We start from the raw sequence: 6,884 nt of genomic DNA, 5'->3' as shown, positions 1-6,884 counted from the left end.
CATGGTCTCTTCGCGAGATATACGTAGGAGGGAGCAATATACTGCTTGACACTTCGGTGAAGGTATGTTCTCGAAACTTTAACAAAATCCCGTACCGAGCTACTGAGCGTCTCTCCTGCAGAGTCTTCCACTGGAGTTTATCTATCATCCCGTAACGCTTTCGCGATTACTAAATGATCCTGTAACGAAGCGCGCTGCTCTCCGTTGGATCTTCTCTGTCTCTTCTATCAAACCTATCTGGTGCGGATCCCACACTGCTGAGCAGTATTCAAGCAGTGGGCGAACAAGCGTACTGCAGCCTACTTCCTTTTTTTTCGGATTGCATTTCCTTGGGATTCTTCCAACGTATCTCGGTCTGGCATCTGCTTTACCGACGATCAACTTTATATGATCATTCCATTTTAAATCACTCCTAATGCGTACTCCCAGATAATTTATGCAATTAACTGCTTCCAGTTGCTGACCTATTTTGTAGATAAATAAGGGATCTATCTTTCTATGTATTCGCAGCACATTACACTTGTCTACATTGAGATTCAATTGCCATTCCTTGCACCATGCGTCAATTCGCTGCAGATCCTCCTGCATTTCAGTACAATTTTCCATTGTTGCAACCTCTCGATACACCACAGTATCACCTGCAAAAAGCCTCAGTGAACTTCCGATGTCATCCACCAGGTCATTTATTGTGAAAAGCAACGGTCCTATGACACTCCCCAGCGGCACACCTGAAATCACTCTTACTTCGGAACACTTCTCTCCATTGAGAATGACATGTTGCGTTCTGTTATCTAGGAACTCCTCAATCCAATCACACAATTGGTCTGATAGTCCGTATGCTCTTACTTTGTTCGTTAAACGACTGTGGGGAACTGTGTCAAACGCCTTGCAGAAGTCAAGAAACAGGGCATCTAACTGTGAACCAGTGTCTGTGGCCCTCTGAGTCTCGTGGACGAATAGCGCGAGCTGGGTTTCAAACGACCGTCTTTTTCGAAACCCATGCTGATTCCCACAGAGTAGATTTCTAGTCTCCAGAAAATACATTGTACTCGAACATAATACGTGTTTCAATATTCTACAACTGATCGACGTTAGAGATATAGGTCTATAGTTCTGCACATCTGTTCGATGTCCCTTCTTGAAAACGGGGAGGACCTGTGCCCTTTTCCAATCCTTTGGAACGCTTCGCTCTTCTAGAGACCTACGGTACACTGCTGCAAGAAGGGGGGCAAGTTCCTTCGCGTACTCTGTGTAAAATCAAACTGGTATCCCATCAGGTCCAGCGGCCTTTCCCCTTTTGAGCAATTTTAATTGTTTCTCTATCCCTCTGTCGTCTATTTCGATATCTACCATTTTGTCAACTGTGCGACAATCTAGAGAAGGAAGTACAGTGCAGTCTTCCTCTGTGAAACAGCTTTGGAAGAAGACATTTAGTATTTCGGCCTTTAGTCTGTCATCCTCTGTTTCAGTACCATTTTGATCACAGAGTGGACATTTTGTTTTGATCCACCTACCGCTTTGACATAGGACCAACATTTCTTAGGATTTCTGCCAAGTCAGTACATAGAACTTTACTTTCGAATTCATTGAACGCCTCTCGCATAGCCCTCCTCACACTACCTTTCGCTTCGCGTAATTTTTGTTTGTCTGGAAGGCTTTGGCTATGTTTATGTTTGCTGTGAAGTTCCCTTTGCTTCCGCAGCAGTTTTCTAACTCGGTTGTTGTACCACGATGGCTCTTTTCCATCGCTTACGATCTTGCTTGGCACATACTCATCTAACGCATAGTGTACGATGGTTTTCAACTTTGTCTACTGATTCTCAACACTATCTGTATTTGAGACAAAACTTTTATGTTGAGCCATCAGGTACTTTGTAATCTGCGTTTCGTCACTTTTGCTAAACAGAAAAATCTTCCTACCTTTTTTAATATTTCTATTTACGGCTGAAATCATCGATGCAGTAACCGCTTTATGATCGCTGATTCCCTGTTCTGCATTAACTGATTCAAATAGTTCGGGTCTGTTTGTCACCAGAAGGTCTAATATGTTATCGCCACGAGTCGGTTCTCTGTTTAACTGCTCAAGGTAGTTTTCAGATAAAGCACTTAAAAAAATTTCACTGGATTCTTTGTCCCTGCCACGCGTTATGAACGTTTGAGTCACCCAGTCTGTATCCGGCAAATTAAAATCTCCACCCAGAACTCTAACATGGTGGGGAAATGTACTCGAAATGTTTTCCAAATTATTCTTCATGTGCTGAGCCCGGGGTCCTATAGAGACATCCAATTACGATGTCTGAGCCTGCTTTATCCTTGACCCTCACCCAAATCATTTGACAATTCGGATCTCCGTCTATTTCCTTCGATACTATTGCACTTCTTATCGCTATAAACACGCCTCCCCGTTCACTGTCCAGCCTGTCTCTGCGGTATACATTCCAATCTGAGTTTAGGATTTCATTACTGTTTACGTCTGGTTTCAGCCAACTTTCTGTCCCTAGTACTATATGGGCGCTGTGACCGTTTATTAATGAGAGCAGTTCTGGGACCTTTCTATAGACGCTCTTGCAGTTTACTATTAGCACATTAATATTGTTATTCCCTGTTGCATTTTGCCTACTCCTACCTTGCCGCGTCTCAGGAGGCGTCTTGTCGGGCCTAGGGAGGGAATTCTCTAACCTAAAAACCCCCATGTGCACTCCACACGTACTCCGCTACCATTGTAGCCGCTTCCGGCCTGTAGTGCACGCCTGACCTATTCAGGGGGACCCTACATTTCTGCATCCGATAGCGGAGGTCAAGAAACTTGCACCCCAGCTCTCCGCAGAATCGTCTGAGCCTCTGGTTTAAGCCTTCCACTCGGCTCCAAACCAGAGGACCGCGATCGGTTCTGGGAACGATACTACAAATAGTTAGCTCAGATTCCACCCCGCGAGCGAGGCTTTCCGCCTTCACCAATTCCGCCAACCGCCTGTACGAACTGAGGATGACCCCTCAACCCAGACGGCAGGAGTCATTCGTGCCGACATGAGCAACAATTTGCAGTCAGGTGCACCCAGTGCTCTCTATCGCCGCCGGTAGGGCCTCCTTCACATCTCGGATGAGACCCCCCGGCAAGCAGACAGAGTGAACACTGGCCTTCTTCCCCGACCTTTCCGCTATTTTCCTAAGGGGCTCCATCACCCCCCCCCCCCCTAACGTTGGAGCTCCCAATAACTAATAAACCCCTCCCCCCGTGTGCCTGCTCGGACCTTGCTGAAGGAGCAGCCACATGTCCACTCACAGACAGAGCGGGTGATGCCACACGGCCAGCCTCCACATTGACCCTCCGCCTCGTGCGCCGCGAACGCCACTGAACCCGCCACTCCCCTTGCGGAGAGGGTGGCCCAACCGCGCCCGGTACCCGAGAAGATATCTTGACAGCAGGGACAGTGGGTGAAGCATGTAACACCTGGGGTGTACCTTGAGACGCTCCAGACTCCCCACTGCCGCTACACTCCGAGGTAGCAGCCTGAAGTCGGATGACCGCGGCCATCAACACGCTCAGCTGTTCGCGAAGAGTGGCCAGCTCCTCGTGCGTCCGTACACAGCAGTCACACATCCTATCCATCCTAAGGAATTAATTTACTGAAGAGACTTAATAAACTTTTAACTAGACTGCTAATTCACTAAAGGCGGCTGATTATTGACTAAACTGTGATTGCTAGCCACTTCTTGTAGAAAACAATGAAAATAGCACTACCCGTCTCTGGACTGTATTGAAAACAAACACTAGCACTACTGGCACTATGGCTCACTAAAGGGACTCTCTCTGACTGTATTCAAAACTAACACGAAATCTATGGAACACTATTAATAGCAGTCGACTATTAAAGCTTCCTAAAAGAAAAAACACACGGTAAAAGAAGTGACAAGTAAGAAAAATACAGTTAATACTTAAATAACGTAGCTCGCTGCACAGCAGACGTGAAGCAGACGGCGGTTAGGACGACATTTTCGGTTTGACGCCACTTCGACGAGTTGCGCGTCGATGGGGGATGAAATGATGATGGTTAGAACAACACAACATCCAGTCCCTGAGCGGAAAAAAATCTCCAGTCCAGCCGGGAATCGAACCCTGTCGCTTAGGATTGACATTCTGTCGAGCTGACCACTCAGCTACCGGGACTGGACGGTGTAATCATTAAGACAACGCGATAGGATGCACCCAAAATATGTGGCTGAATGGTACTAAATTCCAGACAGCATTTCTGGCTGAAAGCTTGACACTAAAGACCTGAGAAGTCATGGGATTTTATACATATTTTATGAGGTCCATCTAGTGATGCATTTTTAAGTGATTGCTCATATAACATACCATCCACTGTATGTGATCATTCTCAATCAACCATCAACCTCCCCTATAGCCACGTGGATATATCGCAGAACCTCTGTTACACTGTCTACATACTATCGATATAGAAGACGCTACAAATGCTGTTTGTCAGTGTGACAAATACGTAGCAGCTGCAAGAAGCAGTTGCAAATATTGGACTAGTACCATGTTTCTTAGCTGCATCACTTTCTAAATTCGGTGATAGTGTTGTTTTTATTACGGGCTTACATCGCTAGCAATGTGCACCTACACTTTCGGTCTGTTAATACAGAAACCGCAATCACTATCCACGTTCAATATCTTGGTATTTGTGCGGAAGACAACTTTATTCAGAAGCACTAGCATACCTCGATTTATAAGGAAGGTATACTTTTCAGCATGGATATCGTTGTTGATACTTGGGTGTCTGTAGAACGAAGACCGATTTTTATGCGGGGTTACAATAACACGGTCTTTGCGATCGTGTTTTTAATATCTGGTAGCTCATAAGACGATTATGCCTCTCTTCCTAAGACACACATGCAAGGTAAACAAATGAGGCATGTCGATCCATCGCGGTTTTCCACTGAATATTGCTTGGAGCCACCAGCATTCAGTTACTGGCGAAGTATTGTACTTAGTAGGCGGTGTGAATGGCAGGCTTATAAAGCTAGTTTTGGGGGTGTGAAGTGACTGTGGTTATTGTTTCAACATGTACAAAGACAACGGCTGTGTCCAGTCATAAGGGAGATATGGGTTTGACATGGAGGACTGCAGTTCCAAGGCATCGATAGCCATAAGGAGGTGCCCAGTCATAAGAGGGTTATTGATATTTCCAGAGCCACAGTCCTCAGGAGGAGGTGTTTCTGTTACTTCGATCTCTGTTTAATGTTATCAGGTTGGGGCTGCAATCGAACTATGTGATTGTAATTACAGTGATAAATACGTCGCTGGTTTCCTAGGACGACAAAGTTCCTCATGAGGAGCACGTGGCAGAGGTAGACTGTGGCCAGAACAAATGGGTATGCTGGCTAAAAGCTCTTGCGAGTGGTAGAGACAAAGAAAAGTTCAGGCCAGCGGACTAGTCGTTTTTTGCGCACAGCTGCAGGACAACTCCCGGCGATTATGTCCTCTGGATAGCTGAATAGCGAACTGATACTCAGTACGAGTTGAGCTGTCTTTTCGACCGCGTGTGTTGCATGTATTCTCCATGGCCAATTGAGCAATTCAGTATTGATCACTGCCAAGTGTTGGTCCTGAAAACATTGATGAAATACGAAGTCCTACAACTCAATTATCTCTGGACTCCGCGCATGGCTTGGATGGTGCATTCTGGTATACACGCACATCCATGGCTGCTACAGTTTTCTCTGGCCTCTGAGCGTTGGCAATGGCGGTTTACGAGGGGACAGGTGCGCTGTGTGTGGACGATCAGGAGGTGGTTTAAGTGTGTCAGGTTTAGTGCTTCTCAATACGTCACAGTGATCTGTCTTTCAGTGGTATTTGCTGTTGTCTCTATCATATCAGGCAGTAGACCCTTCCTTCTCGTTCTCCTCCATCTCCATCTCATTATAGCACCAGTACAAACCCTCCACAGATTGTTTATAGACATAGCGTGCAACTGAACTGAACTTCGAAATTTTCAGTTACCTTCAACTTAATGGACTTTCTACCAGATGACGTAACTGTACTAGTATCGACCGATAGGAGGCAAGTGAAAAAAATAACAGTAGGGTTTGCATACTGGGAGGTTGTAAAAATGGCTGTGAGCACTCTGGGACTTAACAGCTCAGGACATCAGTCCCCTAGAACTTAGAACTACTTAAACCTAACTAACCTAAGGACATCACACACATCCATGCTCGAGGCAGGATTCGAACCTGCGGCCGTAGCAGTCGCGCGGTTCCAGACTGAAGCGCCTAGAAACGCTCGGTCACTCCGGCCGGCTTGGAGGTTGTAGGATAACATCCCATCAAATATTCCAGTTCTATTATCCACCAATAGGAAGCAAGGAAAAACTGTCCACAAAAAGGGTACCGATGTAATTAATTACTCAATCAGTCAGATAGAGTGCGGGAATATTTCCAAGACATCCACACCTGGGGTTTACCAGGTAAATGCTGCTTTGTTTGTGGTTTAAACCAACAATGACCAACGGTGCGTACAGTCCTGGCAGTGGCACACTACATGACGTGACTGCTTGAGAGAGAGAGAGAGAGAGAGAGAGAGAGAGAGAGAGAGAGAGAGAGAGAGAGCATGTGCTTCAACAGGAATTTCTCAGGTATCAAATATCGAAACTTTGCCACCAGCTGAAGCTTTTGTTTAGGGATTAGTGCAACTTCCGCTCTGCCAGTAGCCAGTCATGGACCTGAGTGGGAGTAGTGCAGCCTCCGAATGAAGAAATAGGCGAAATGGCCAGCCTCGCGAACTGGTTGGAGGTGTGGTCGCACAGTGCTATGAGGTTGATGAAAAGGATTTTCAACAGTGTAATAACGCTTGGTGAGTTATGTTGATGGAATTCCTTGCACAA

This window comes from Schistocerca gregaria, unplaced genomic scaffold (genome assembly GCF_023897955.1).
Source record: "Schistocerca gregaria isolate iqSchGreg1 unplaced genomic scaffold, iqSchGreg1.2 ptg000454l, whole genome shotgun sequence".
NCBI classification, from domain to species: domain Eukaryota; kingdom Metazoa; phylum Arthropoda; class Insecta; order Orthoptera; family Acrididae; genus Schistocerca; species Schistocerca gregaria.
The sequence above is the reverse complement of the archived record's forward strand: the minus strand, read 5'-3'. Positions refer to the sequence as shown.